This window comes from Biomphalaria glabrata, chromosome 7, assembly GCF_947242115.1.
Source record: "Biomphalaria glabrata chromosome 7, xgBioGlab47.1, whole genome shotgun sequence".
Lineage (NCBI taxonomy): Eukaryota > Metazoa > Mollusca > Gastropoda > Planorbidae > Biomphalaria > Biomphalaria glabrata.
Genome location: NC_074717.1, coordinates 17,327,585 through 17,343,177, shown reverse-complemented (window position 1 = coordinate 17,343,177; position 15,593 = coordinate 17,327,585). Strand labels below are relative to the sequence as shown.

The following is a 15,593-nucleotide window of genomic DNA, read 5'->3' as shown; positions in this document are numbered from 1 at the left end:
GATCCTAACACTTGTCTCACTACGCTATGATCCTAACACTTGTCTCACTACGCTATGATCCTAACACTTGTCTCACTACGCTATGATCCTAACACTTGTCTCACTACGCTATGATCCTAACACTTGTCTCACTACGCTATGATCCTAACACTTGTCTCACTACGCTATGATCCTAACACTTGTCTCACTACGCTATGATCCTAACACTTGTCTCACTACGCTATGATCCTAACACTTGTCTCACTACGCTATGATCCTAACACTTGTCTCACTACGCTATGATCCTAACACTTGTCTCACTACGCTATGATCCTATCACTTGTCTCACTACGCTATGATCCTAACACTTGTCTCACTACGCTATGATCCTAACACTTGTCTCACTACGCTATGATCCTAACACTTGTCTCACTACGCTATGATCCTAACACTTGTCTCACTACGCTATGATCCTAACACTTGTCTCACTACGCTATGATCCTATCACTTGTCTCACTACGCTATGATCATAACACTTGTCTCACTACGCTATGATCCTATCACTTGTCTCACTACGCTATGATCCTATCACTTGTCTCACTACGCTATGATCCTAACACTTGTCTTGACCAATTAGGAAAATGGGGAGGGTGAAAGGAATATCTGTGAGACTTAATCTTTTTATAAAAGTATTTATTCATAAAAAAGGGGTGGGAACGACCTGAATTCGAATTCATTGATTCAAGCCTCCTCAAGCCGACATTCTAACCACTCTGCTAATGTGAAACTAGGAGGTTGTATCCTGTTTGTTTCATCTATTGTTTGCTTCAAACATACTTTAAAGCAGCGACCTATAAAAGGGACTAATTCAGCTTATACCAACACGTCAGTCAAATGCAATTTATTTCCTTTGTTCGAGATACCATAACAAACAAAATAATTAATTAGCAATAGCTAATTAACTAATTGATATTTTTTATGGATTCTTGTGTTGTTAGGTAAAAGAAATAATTGTGCAAAGTTTCAGCTTGATCCGAGATTGGGTGTCGGAGAAATAATATGTACAAACTTTTTATCACACAGACAGACAGAGTGAGTTGATAGAAGCTTTGTAATAAACCTAGGGAGTTGTTTTGTTTTTAAAGTAAATAGAGATCATTCAAGATATTTCAAATAGAAGATTCTGGTTCTTTGCAACGTAATGGATAAGTTTAGGGAGGATATAACTTCAAGAAGTGAGAGAAGTAAATAAATGACTTCAGGCTCAGTTTCTACATCAGTGTATCTACTGGAACAAAGTTCTAGCGTGTCTTCATGCTGTAATACTAGGAGAGTGACATTGGTTTATTTCCTCAAGAGAAATTTTGTTATTTTTTTTATCCCGGCATACAGTGGACTTTGGGTCATCAAATTGAACTTGTGAAAACAATCAGACGTATTGCATACTGTGGGCAGGAGCAAATATCAATCAGAAGGCCCAGTAATTAGGGCCGTAGTTTAAATAGTCAGAAATCATCAAATCCAAAAAAAAAAAGCCATAATTTGTTAGTGAATAAATAATCGGAGCCCGAATGACATTAAATTGAATCTAATGAAATGCTACAGATCACATCTAAACATTGACAACTAGAGAAACTCCATATTCCATTACTAAATAGAAACTTAACTATTGACTAGAAGAAAACATTAAGTTGCTAAGACACGACGTCACGGTAGTGCGAACACTTCATCAAAACAAACAATGGCTCAGACAACTCTGCAACTGTTGCTTTTAATTCAATCTAGTTATACACGTGAGCACTTTATCTTAATCCCAATCACTTTTGAAAAATAAACTACAAAGTTTCCAAACATTTTGAAATCATTCCACAAATGAAGACAAAAGTTCACTCTTTAAAACCACACACTCTGCTAATAGATGTACATATACTACAAGTCAAATTCCCTCCGACACATCTCTTTCAGTGCTAACACAGCTGTAGGTACAACTAGATGTTAGTATAGCTCATTAAAGTAGAACCCTATGTAGTCTCATCACGTAGCTACTGTGTCTGCATGCGGTACATTGACACTGCAACGTCACCAACAAGATGCAGTGCACATAAAAAGCAGAATCTTTTTTTTTACTGTTTGCAGTGGCGGATTTACTCAACAGGTGATGTAGACAAAAACTACTGATCACCTGGAGATTAGATAAAAGTAAAACATTTGCTTAAAGAGACAGCACACGTGAAAATCAAGTCAAGGTTTGACCTAAGGTCAAATGCAAATTTAAGGAACATATTGAAATCGTGTAGGATTTTGAACCATGCGCAGACCAAAGTGGTTACATTGGAAATGTAGCAGGATACTGTATGCAGGCTACTGTATTGCAGGCTACTGTAAGCACGCTACTGTATGCAGGCTACTGTATGCAGGCTACTGTATGCAGGTTACTGTAAGCACGCTACTGTATGCAGGCTACTGTATGCAGGCTACTGTATGCAGGTTACTGTAAGCACGCTACTGTATGCAGGTTACTGTAAGCACGCTACTGTATGCAGGCTACTGTATGCAGGCTACTGTATGCAGGCTACTGTATTGCAGGCTACTGTATTGCAGGCTACTGTATGCAGGCTACTGTATGCAGGTTACTGTATGCAGGTTACTGTATGCAGGCTACTGTATTGCAGGCTACTGTATGCAGGCTACTGTGTGCAGGTTACTGTATGCAGGTTACTGTATGCAGGTTACTGTATGCAGGCTACTGTATTGCAGGCTACTGTATGCAGGCTACTGTATTGCAGGCTACTGTATTGCAGGCTACTGTATGCAGGCTACTGTATGCAGGCTACTGTATGCAGGCTACTGTATGCAGGTTACTGTATGCAGGTTACTGTATGCAGGCTACTGTATGCAGGCTACTGTATGCAGGCTACTGTATGCAGGTTACTGTATGCAGGTTACTGTATGCAGGTTACTGTATGCAGGTTACTGTATGCAGGCTACTGTATGCAGGCTACTGTATTGCAGGCTACTGTATTGCAGGCTACTGTATTGCAGGCTACTGTATGCAGGTTACTGTATGCAGGTTACTGTATGCAGGCTACTGTATGCAGGCTACTGTATGCAGGCTACTGTATGCAGGCTACTGTATGCAGGCTACTGTATGCAGGTTACTGTATGCAGGTTACTGTATTGCAGGCTACTGTATGCAGGCTATTGTATGCAGGCTACTGTATTGCAGGCTACTGTATGCAGGCTACTGTATGCAGGTTACTGTATGCAGGTTACTGTATGCAGGCTACTGTATGCAGGTTACTGTATGCAGGTTACTGTATTGAAGGCTACTGTATGCAGGCTACTGTATGCAGGTTACTGTATGCAGGTTACTGTATTGCAGGCTACTGTATGCAGGCTACTGTATGCAGGCTACTGTATTGCAGGCTACTGTATGCAGGCTACTGTATGCAGGTTACTGTATTGCAGGCTACTGTATGCAGGCTACTGTATGCAGGCTACTGTATGCAGGCTACTGTATGCAGGTTACTGTATGCAGGTTACTGTATTGCAGGCTACTGTATGCAGGCTACTGTATGCAGGCTACTGTATGCAGGTTACTGTATTGCAGGCTACTGTATGCAGGCTACTGTATGCAGGCTACTGTATTGCAGGCTACTGTATGCAGGTTAGATATAAACTCTCCAATGTCTTCTATTTATTTGGGTTCAATATTCATTATTACCAAACATCAATGTGTTAGCAGTAAGTAAGCTTAAAATTTTAACACTGACCTCAGCACAAAAGTAAGTTAAGTTCCTCTTTCAGACCTTGCGATCTAAAGGACTAGATGATGTATAGGCCATATGTTTCTGTGGCCCATTGTTAACGAGGCTGTCATGTGGCCAGCCCAACGAACGACCGCCTTTACTTTTCCCCAACTAATGTCCGGTACCCATTAGAGCTGGGTGGACTCAGAGGCACTCAAAAGATCCCGAAATTTAAAATCCCAGTGTTTGAACTCGGGACCTTCTCTGTTTGTAAGCCAAGCGTTTTGTCTACTAGACATTTTAATACTCCAGAGTCCAAGATCTAAATTTAGAATACGATTCACAAAATGATCCTGAACATTAATTTATTAAACTCTTCAATGAATGCAGAAATACACCAATACACAGAGTCCGTTCAAGATCAATATTTTCTACTTTTTTAGCCAAATTTAATTTTATTTCTTTTTATACTTTCAAAAATTAAAAGGTCAAACTAGAATTTCCCGGTGTAATTTAGCATTAATATTTTTTTTATTCACTGCGTAAGCACCACGGGTTTGTTCATTTTTTTTTATGTATTTAGGTAACGTTGTATGCAATTTGTAATATTAATAGTAGATTGTTTATATGCAGGGCCGCCGCTAACTATTCTGTAATGTGTGCATTGCACGCAGGCGGCCGAAGTTAAGGGGCGGCCAAATCATTCTTCATTATTATTTTTTAAATAGTTTTTTTAAATACTTCAATATTGAAATATTTTATATTAGTTCTAATTATTCCAGCATCCTTTTAATAACTTAAACAAAAAAAAACGATATTCGTGCATAAAAGTTATTTTGGAAATTTATCAAAAAAAAAAAAAAAAAAAATAGGGCGGAGCGGCAGGGGCGGAATTTTCCATAGGCGCATACTCATTTCTGGCCTTGAATTTTACGGGTTTGTAATATTTGTTTTGAATGACACTTAGAGAAGCTGATCAGTCAACAATTTTTTTCTTATTAGTATCTACTTACTACATAGATCTATAACTACTATTGTTAAGTCGAATTGCCCGCCCTGTAAGTAGATCTAGTAATTCAAAAGTCAATGTTTTCACTTTTTTTTTAATGGCTGTTATTTAAGCAAGTGTATTGTTATAACAGTTATATTGAGTTTTTCGTACACAAAAGAAGTTTCTTCAAGTTATTTAAAGTTTATTTATTTAAAATATAATAAGCCTACATCGGTTCACCTGTATTAGCTGCTCGGAGCTACAAGCCAACTACCGACCAACAACAATGTATTGGAGGGGGAGGGCAACTTGTTAATCCATGTCAAAATATTATTAAAGTTACATAATTACCAATTATTAACAAATTAAAATATCATAAGTTAGAGGCACCGTTTCAATTTCTAATAAGACCCTGTCAGGTGTAGACCATTTTCTCGAGAGCTGTTTGCAACGCTATGGTCAAATCTTTTGGAAGAAAACATTGCAAAATGTTTCCGCTAGTGTGATTCATCCAGATTTTCTTGTCTCAGAATTGTCGAATCTATTCCGACCATAGCACTTTATTATAGTTTCGAATTTGTGTGGGAAAAAAATGGTCCACGACAGATGAACTTAACACAAAGATGGTCTTAAAAAACATCACGCCCATTACAGACGACCGTGCGATATACGTACCTAGAATGTCCCTCACATAACACTATTGACCAGGGCTGCCTCTTTGTTATTAGATTTGATATGGCCCTCAACTTATTTTTTACTAGGTTAAGTTTCTGAACGAAAACACAACAACATTGGCGTTTTTCGATATACTCTCTTCTTACTACAAGACAAAATGAGCTGTAGACGCTAGGAGAAAGAATTTCTGAAGATGAAAACGCCGGAATGCGCCAGGGCTCCGTCCCGACATCAGACGCCTTGCTGACTTTAGCGGAAACCATCCGCATCTTCATTTCTATCTCCAGGAAGAAATTTTTACAACGCCTAAAACTTGTATAGGCAACACTATTTCTGAACACACACAAAAATCAACGACGGACTCTTTTTGTGAAATTTCATTATGTTAATTTCGATTCTAAACATAGCGTTAAATTACTATAAGTTGAAACAATAAAAAGAAATTATGAATAAGTTTCTTTTCTTTTTCATGACTTCCTTTAAAATAATGCACGTACCTCACTGTGGGAGCGCTGCTCTAGATCCACAGCTTCTAAGGAAGGCTCGTACCTCACTGTGGGAGCGCTGCTCTAGATCCACAGCTTCTAAGGAAGGCTCGTACCTCACTGTGGGAGCGCTGCTCTAGATCCACAGCTTTTAAGGAAGGCTCGAGCGATCATTTTGTCATGTGGGGTCGCACTCAGCAATGTCCGAGAAACACTGCCTTACTCTGTTTTATTTCAAATCATTGTATAAGTAACCTGTACTTTTGATTATTTATTTTGTATTAACGCAAGAAAAATATTCAGCGCTATGTTGCTTCATTTTGTCCTGTTGGTGTATTGGATAAATTTGTACGCACTTCCGAATCCGCGTATGTCAGATGATTGTGGAGACAATGCACGTCTCTCCAAAATACAATCGTGATAATTATTATAAAAAATTACGGAAAAAGAAAAAGATTCACTATCAATGACTTTTATATTTCAAGGAATTTATTCTGCATTTTATGGTCCTCATAACCTAATGTTGAAATACATGAAAATTTTCTGCGGTTTCGCCCAATTACTTGAGTCTGGAGAAGGACTTTGTGACATCGTACAAAAAAAAAAAAAAAAAAATGAAGGTCAGAATTTGAAATAAAACATCTTAGAGGGCATGAGTGATACGACGACGGTGCGAATAGGAAAGGAACGGTCTACAAAAATGGATTTAAATCAAAGGACGCTTTTGGTCCAGTGTCCAGCCCAGTCTAATGAATTTCATTTTCTAGAAAAAAAAAGGGGGGGGGGCGGCATTTTAAAATTTCGCACGCAGGAGGCCACAACCCTCGCGGCGGCCTTGTTTATATGTCAAAAAGGACAATTTTTTTTTTTACTTAGCGCCTTACCTCCCTTCTGTTATCTTTTGCGATACCAAAAATAAACCGTGTCCAGAGACATATTGCCAGGAATCTGACTGACACTCCAGCCTAGTACAAACGTGTGTGTCTCTCACATCGTGACATCGTGGCGTCATTTCGCAGCCTCTTTATGGGACCTGCGTTCTTTTTCTTAGTGTGCTTTAAAGACACAAGTAGAATGTCGCTTACAGCGCTACCACAGATCGGCTTCGAGAGAAAGAGAGAGAGAGAGAAGTACTTCTTATTACCAATCTTAAGATCATAGCACTCGATCTTAGAACACAAGTGATCTTACAATAAGCTACTGCACCCAATTTTAAAAATACAAGTGTTGTAACAGTTCTCTACTGCACCCAATTTTAAAAACACAAGTGTTGTAACAGTACTCTACTGCACCCAATTTTAAAAACACAAGTGTTGTAACAGTACTCTACTGCACCCAATTTTAAAAACACAAGTGTTGTAACAGTACTCTACTGCACCCAATTTTAAAAACACAAGTGTTGTAACAGTACTCTACTGCACCCAATTTTAAAAACACAAGTGTTGTAACAGTACTCTACTGCACCCAATTTTAAAAACACAAGTGTTGTAACAGTACTCTACTGCACCCAATTTTAAAAACACAAGTGATCTAACAGTACTCTGCTGCACCCAATTTTAAAAACTCAAGTGATCTTACAGTAAGCTACTGCACTCGATCTTAAAAACACAAGTGATCTAACATTACTCTACTCTTCTGCACTCAATATTAAAAACACAAGTGATCTAACAGTACTCTACTCTACTGCACTCAATATTAAAAACACAAATGATCTAACAGTACTCTACTCTACTGCACTCAATATTAAAAACACAAGTGATCTAACAGTAAGCTAGTTAGCGGGGGGGGGGGGGGGGAAAGTGAGAGCATTGTAGTAGTTACACGTAGACCCCAGTTGTGTTATACATTATTATTCTCCATGTCGAGAGTTCAAAGGTTAATTTACTTCCCAGTCTCTCAAAGTAGCTCAAACTTAACTCAGCATTTCCTGTTCAGTGATTCAGAGCAAAAAGGTTAGAGTCGGGTTCAAAGGTTACAGCGGTTCTCTTTTTACATTGGACTACCATTTTCCTATTGTGTTGAGGGATATTACTAATAAAATGAGGCGTTAGTGTACTGAAAGATTACATCACATTTATTTAGTCATACGAAACTTCGAAGTGCTTAATGATTATGAAGCTAGTTCTAACAGACATCATATGGCACTGTCGAATGTATGGCTTAGAGATTATATGCTTTATGTGTGGCTTAGAGATAATATGCTTTATGTGTGGCTTAGAGATTATATGCTTTAAGTGTGGCTTAGAGATTATATGCTTTATGAACTTCTATATTTGTAATTTCTTGGTCGGGTGACTCGTTTTCTTTATTGAACACATGTTTAATTTTTTTTAGAAATGACGTCATTCTTCTGGCCTTAGCATTTGTCTTTCTTGCTTTTGACTTGGAGCTGGCTTGTGTTTTATTTTCTATATGGTGTCAGTGTAGGAGCTGATCTTAATGTAGGAGTTGGTCTTAATGGTGGAGTTGATCTTAGTGGTGGAGTTTCATGCCAGTGTAGGAATTGATCTTAGTGGTGCAGTTTCATGCCAGTGTAGGAGATCTTAATGTAGAAGTTGGTCTTAATGGTGGAGTTGATCTTAGTGGTGGAGTTTCATGCCAGTGTAGGAATTGATCTTAGTGTATGGGGTTGATCTTAGTGTAGGAGTTGGTCTTAGTGGTGGAGTTGATCTTAGTGGTGGAGTTGGTCTTAATGGTGGAGTTGATCTTAGTGGTGGAGTTGATCTTAATGGTGGAGTTGGTCTTAATGGTGGAGTTGATCTTAGTGGTGGAGTTGGTCTTAGTGGTGGAGTTTCATGCCAGTGTAGGAATTGATCTTAGTGGTGCAGTTTCATGCCAGTGTAGGAATTGATCTTAATGTAGAAGTTGGTCTTAATGGTGGAGTTGATCTTAGTGGTGGAGTTTCATGCCAGTGTAGGAATTGATCTTAGTGGTGCAGTTTCATGCCAGTGTAGGAATTGATCTTAGTGGTGCAGTTTCATGCCAGTGTAGGAATTGATCTTAATGTAGAAGTTGGTCTTAATGTTGGAGTTGATCTTAGTGGTGGAGTTTCATGCCAGTGTAGGAATTGATCTTAGTATATGGGGTTGATCTTAGTGTAGGAGTTGGTCTTAGTGGTGGAGTTGATTTTAGTGAAGGAGTTTCATGCCAGTGTAGGAATTGATCTTAGTGTATGGGGATGATCTTAGTGTAGGAGTTGGTCTTAGTGGTGGAGTTGATTTTAGTGAAGGAGTTGGTCTTAGTGGTGGAGTTGATCTTAGTGGTGGAGTTTCATGCCAGTGTAGGAATTGATCTTAGTGTATGGGGTTGATCTTAGTGTAGGAGTTGGTCTTAGTGGTGGAGTTGATTTTAGTGAAGGAGTTGGTCTTAGTGGTGGAGTTGATCTTAGTGGTGGAGTTTCGTGCCAGTGTTGGAGTTGATCTTTGCAGTTTCATGCCAGTGTAGGAGTTGATCTTAGTGTAGAAGTTGATCTTAGTGTAGAAGTTGATCTTAGTGTAGAAGTTGATCTTAGTGTAGAAGTTGATCTTAGTGTAGGAGTTGATCTTAGTGTAGAAGTTGATCTTAGTGTAGAAGTTGATCTTAGTGTAGAAGTTGATCTTAGTGGTGGAGTTGATCTTAGTGGTGGGGTTGATCTTAGTGTAGAAGTTGATCTTAGTGGTGCAGTTTCATGCTATTGTAGGAGTTGATCTCAGTGGTGGAGTTTAATGCCAGTGTAAGTAGTGTAGGAGTTGATCTTAGTGTTGGAGTTGATCTAAGTGTAGGAGTTGATCTTAGTGGTGGAGTTGATCTTAGTGTAAGAGTTGATCTTAGTGTAGGAGTTGATCTAAGTGGTGGAGGTGATCTTAGTGGTGGAGTTGATCTTAGTTGTGGAGTTTATCTTAGTGTAGGAGTTGATCTTAGTGTAAGAGTTGATCTAAGTGGTGGAGTTGATCTTAGTGTAAGAGTTGATCTTATTGTAGGAGTTGATCTTACTGTTGGAGTTTCATGCCAGTCTAAGAGTTGATCTTAGTGTAAGAGTTGATCTTAGTGTAGAAGTTGATCTTAGTGTAGGAGTTGATCTTAGTGTAAGAGTTGATCTAAGTGGTGGAGTTTATCTTAGTGTAGGAGTTGATCTTAGTGTAAGAGTTGATCTAAGTGGTGGAGTTGATCTTAGTGTAGAAGTTGATCTAAGTGGTGGAGCTGATCTTAGTGGTGAAGTTGATCTTAGTGGTGTAGTTGATCTAAGTGGTGTAGTTGATCTTAGTGGTGTAGTTGATCTTAGTGTAGGAGTTGATCTTTATGCAGAAGTTGATCTTAGTGTAGGAGTTGATCTTAGTGTAGGAGTTGATCTTAGTGGTGGAGTTGATCTTAGTGGTGTAGTTGATCTTAGTGTAGGAGTTGATCTTTATGCAGAAGTTGATCTTAGTGTAGGAGTTGATCTTAGTGTAGGAGTTGATGTTAGTGTAGGAGTTGATCTTAGTGGTGGAGTTTCATGCCAGTGTCGATGTTTGGATTAGTACTGTTCATGCTCAATGTAAATGTAAATTGTTGCACTAATTACATAAGACCTACTTACTTAACTTTATACCTCACCAGATGATGCTGATGACACATTCATGTTGAAACTGTATATTTAAGTATAATAATATAGATCTAATACTAATAATATTGTAATTTCACATTGTAACTCATTAATTCAAATTCATACATTTTTAAACTAAATTAAACCTGGACAAGCCCCCAGGCTTAAAAATATTATTTATGGGTGTATTCGTGAATTGGATTAATAGTTGGTTGCATGGATGGGTGGAAGAATAGATAGACAGCAATTTAAGGTGTCTTTTAGTTTGAGCATAGTAACGAGGCACATACTTCAAGAAATTGAGAACACCTCCTTCCCATGGCCTATTTTATTTGACTGAAACAATTGAGCTCGACAGGTAACAGAGTAACCCAGCCCAATGTTGCACTCAACGAAACAGAAAGACAGGCCACAAGTTACAATGATATGCAACGAACACATGCAAATGATTGACATTGTGAGAGGTAACAAAACAGTGGAACTAGCAAAGTAAGTGGAAAGTGAAATCAAACGAACATAAAATCACATAATATAATTTTAAAAATGTGAAAAAAAAAAAGAACGTCCACAATGGAAAGTCAAATCAAAAGCTAAAGAAACAAGAGAACATAAGAAGTTTCTGTTTTCACACAAACTTGGAGGGCGCCTCTTGAGTCAGTCGTTTTTTTAGGAGTATAAGTTGGTCAAAGTTATGTGTGGTTGAGTGGCATATATCATTTCAAACGAAAAGAGCTAGAGTTCATATCCTGATGTAGACTAGACAGTTTTTTTTTTTATTGAGATTTGTCTCTTGTGTTTGCAGAACATCCTCAACCCACATGTCTACCCAAGATATTAGACCAGAGCGCAGGGACCATGATTAAAGCAGAATGGAAGACTATATATTATACTTAAATGGGTATGTGCTGATAGTTGGAGCAAGTGAATTATGAAATAAGTTTTCATTAGTTCTTATCACTTTGGAAATAGCAATAAGTAAGTAGCAACTTTTTATAGTACTAATTGGTTTAACAAGAAATAGGAAACCTTCAAGAAAGCATATCACAAACAATAAGATACGAATAATTCCAATTAAACGTTTCTGCACGTAAACTGTATGCCTTATTAACACTGCCTGAGATCACTAGAGCACTGGTAAGATTATTAACCGCAGTCCTGACACTGCACGGCGTTTGTTGACTCTTTACATAGACAGCCAACGTGAGTAGTGAGGTTATTCAATAAGCAACATGCAATTTTGTTTACTTAGAATTACATCTTCCAGGAGACTGTGTTTCTAAAGTTAGAACAAAAAGACACTACCTCCTTGAAACAACTCATAGAGCGACTTTTTTTTTTTTAGATCTACTACAATTCATAATATTCCAATTTTAGGCCTTTAGATCTAGACTTTGCAGACGATGCGCACTATTTTTACTGAACATTAGTTTATTAAACTCTTACATTCAGAAATGTGCGTACTTGATAGTCCTTTCAAAACGGATGTTGGATCTATATCTAGTCCTAGTTCTCTAGTCAAATTTAAATGTATTTCTTTTTTCTTTGAACAATTATAACGGACAAACTAGAGATTTCCAAATGTGGCCAAGGAGCTAGTCATTCCTTTCTAGGAGATATTCATCAACTGTTACACTTCTTTCAAACTAGTCTAATACAGGAAGTCAAAATCCTAAGCAGCGATTATGTTATACACATTTTTATTTCTTGAGAATGTGGGGACAAATCAATAATCTACATAGTTCCCGCTGTAAACTTCAAACACAACACTGAACAACATTTTCATAGGTCAGGGTGTAAACACGGGGAACTATTTAGGCAAAGAACATATGCATTGAATCAAGTAAGAAAACAAAAGACCACAGCAGTAAGAACTAACACACCAGACTAGTACTCAATCTTAACAACAAGAAAACATTCAAAAATACATTTTAAAAAACAAATCTTATATTAAGTGTAATAGTATCAATTAGAATTGGATCAGTCATTGAATTATATGCATGGTGGAGCTAAACATAATAAATCTGTGCGATGAGAAATATTTGTACCAATTATTTTTGTTTAGCTTTTAGATTTCTGAATGCTCTGTGATCCTATCACGTGTCTGGACCAGTTGGGAAAGGGGGAGGTAAGAAGGAGGTATCTTGGTCAATGTTTATATGATCGTTTTTTTTAAATGCATTTAAAAAAGGTTCACTCAGGGCCAGTGGCGTCACTAGGGGGTGCGGTCCGCACTGGGTGACACCCGTTGGGGGGGGGGGTGACACCCAAGTAAAAAAATGCAACTTTGTGAATAACTGACAATTTAACAAAAAAAAAAAAACGACAGTGGCCAAATATTGGAACATGTTATTCTTACTGAATCAATAGATCTATCTACTTTTTTTTTTCATTTCGACTAAACATATTTTAATTTTCTAATGAAATTCTATCAAAAGGTTTAAATTATTATATCATACTTAATACCAGAAGGAAAACGTGACACCTGACTTTCCATTGTAGACCAGCTGCGTGTGTGTTTATGAACACTGCTTTGATTCAAATAAATGTTTTAATTGAATCTATTGCATTAGTAACTAGCACCGTAATATCAGGATGCCAACCAATAGTCACTGTTTAACAAATGAAGACATTCTTCAGTCATAAATATTAAAATCTCACATGTGATTAATGTAAATTTTGTAGAATTGGAAAGTAAATAAGTGGAAATTGAGATTTCTGAAGATAATGATGTTATTTCATTTTTCTGTTAAGGAAGCTGTAGCCAAGATGAAGGAATTATTACAATGTGTCAGTCGAATGTTATACTTGAATATTGCAGAGGATTTCTCTTCTTGGCTTGTGCTAAGAATGGTTCTGATGCTTCCTAATGGTGACGATTTAGTCATTTAATAGAAAAAAAATGTATTCTTTTGTTGTCAACTATTTTAAACTAATTGTATTGAAATGAAATAGGAATTTGTAACTTAATCTAATGTGTGGTTGAAATAATGTCCGAAATTGGAATAATAAAAGACGTATGAAGAATTCATCTGGATTGGGAAATTGGAAAACAAGAGCATCCGGCAACAAATACAATTGACAAGGAAGTCGTTGCTGTGATTGATGTAAAGAAGAAAAACAATGGAAGGATAAATTGCACGGACTGTTTCTATAAAAGCAGAATATTTAACATTTTGTGACCATATTACCAACGAGTCTTTATTGAATATAGAATTTCCATGAGATGATAGAAATGTTATGTAGATCAGACCCATTGCTGAAAGTACATCTGTAATGTTAAAAAGTTTATAAATGTTTTAACAAACGACTTAAAAGATATTAGAGTCAGAATGACAGTAAGCACCTTTGTATTTTGATTGACAACACACCTGACATAGCACACCTTACATAGCATACACTGATCAGATCCAGAAGTTATACAATTTTAAGGGAGACCTAAAAAGCTGAGTAGATCAACTTAAATCTTAAAATGTCTAGAAAAGGTTGAGCATTAATTTATATGTGGAGCTCAAAGGTATGAAAATGCAGCTTCAATATCTGGAGCCATGGAGGAGTACAGGAAATTTATTTTGAACCAACAGAATGGCTATTTAATGGATGTGTATAACATTCACTCAATCTATGTGGTCAACATTATTTTTCAGAAATTAGCTTTTTGCCTAGCATTTTTTATACGATTGAAATACTTTCTTCGTTCTGGAATTATAGCCACTAGAGGTGCAGCTTAAGATTTTTTTTTGACCTTTCTTCCCTTTTTTTTGGTGGAAAGGGGAGGGGAGATGTAAAAGAAGGTGAAAGACACACAAGAGTAAAGGCCTCTCATTAAACTATTGACAATGTTGTGACTAATTGAACCTTTTCTTTAACAAAGGCATAACATTTTAGCTCTTCTAAAATAAAGCACTGTGATTCAGAAGAAAAAAATATTAAAAACAAGAAGAAAAAAGTCAGGCGAACAATCCCAAGATGCTGGACTCACTGCGTAAGAAGAGAAAAAGAGGTTCATTCTTATGTTGTGCGTTGATCTTTTTTTTTTTTTTTAAATCAGAGCTTCAACTTCTACTGGAAGCAATCATTGATGTAGCAGATAAATTTGGAGCAATCCAACCAAAAATTCTTTAGCTCCACAACCGACGAAGTATTGTAGATGTCCGTTTCAAAATATTGGCGTACATAAGATTTTTCAAAAGGCGACATTCAAACAGAAATAAGATGACTGAGAAGAGATCTAAAGGCAACAAAAGTTATTCTTGAAGCAAATAAAAGTTGACAGTGCATGATTCATATGCCACTAAGACCTTAAATAAAATGTCTAAATCCTTTAACAAAGCCTTCAACCGTTTCTTAAAACTTGCTTATCTATGGCGTCTCATGTGGAAAAGGATTTCAAAAATTAAAATTAAGAACTGTTTGAGACATAGGAACAAACGACACTTTCACAACGGGCAATTTTATTAAAAATGAAATCGTTAGAGACATTGATTGTGATACAGTTAATGATAAGTTTTCAAGTTTGAAATCTAGAAAAAAAAAGTGAACTATAGATTAATGGCAATGTCTTCGATTCCAAAGATTAAGGATGCGTGCAGAGCTACACATGACTATGTAAGCCCATAAACCTTTAGTTAAACTGTAATAAACAACTGAATTTTAAAATTTCATAGACACTCATTTTATAGTCGTTGAACAATCGAATAACGTAGGTCATTATAAACTATATGTATTACAGCGCAACAAACAAACGAAAAAAAAGGGAAGGGGCGGGGGTGACACCCTGAGCTGACCGCACCGGGTGACACCCAACCTAGTGACGCCACTGCTCAGGGCTCAAGAGTCCACAAGGGGACTTATTCAACTTATACTACCACATATGCCAAGTACGATTTCTTTCCCTTGTTCAATAAACCAAACACAATAATTAATTACAAATAGGTAATTAACTAAATGGTTAAGAAAAAAAATATTGATTCTTGTGTTATCATGTAAAAGAAATAATTGTGCCAAATTTCAGCTTAATCGAGATTGGGTGTCGGAGAAATAACATGTACAAACTTTTTACCAGACAGACAAACAGAGTTGTATTTTTTATTTTGTTTATTTAAGTATTATAAAAGCGGGTGTTCTCTATAGTACTTGATACAGTATGAAATGGC

General features: G+C 37.0%; 1 protein-coding gene across 4 annotated transcripts in view; it reads right to left on the bottom strand.

Annotated features, from left to right (window-relative positions):
- The window catches only part of LOC106051973 (hemocyte protein-glutamine gamma-glutamyltransferase-like), a 77,006-nt gene that overhangs the window by 23,922 nt on the left and 37,491 nt on the right, over nucleotides 1–15,593 (bottom strand). The window contains exon 1 of one of the 4 annotated variants that reach the window (XM_056036717.1): nucleotides 1,647–2,006. The exons of the other annotated variants lie outside the window; for them this stretch is intronic. The gene's annotated coding sequence lies outside the window, so the exon portion shown is untranslated. Of the gene's footprint in view, nucleotides 1–1,646; nucleotides 2,007–15,593 lie in introns of those variants that run through there. 4 annotated transcript variants of the gene reach the window in all.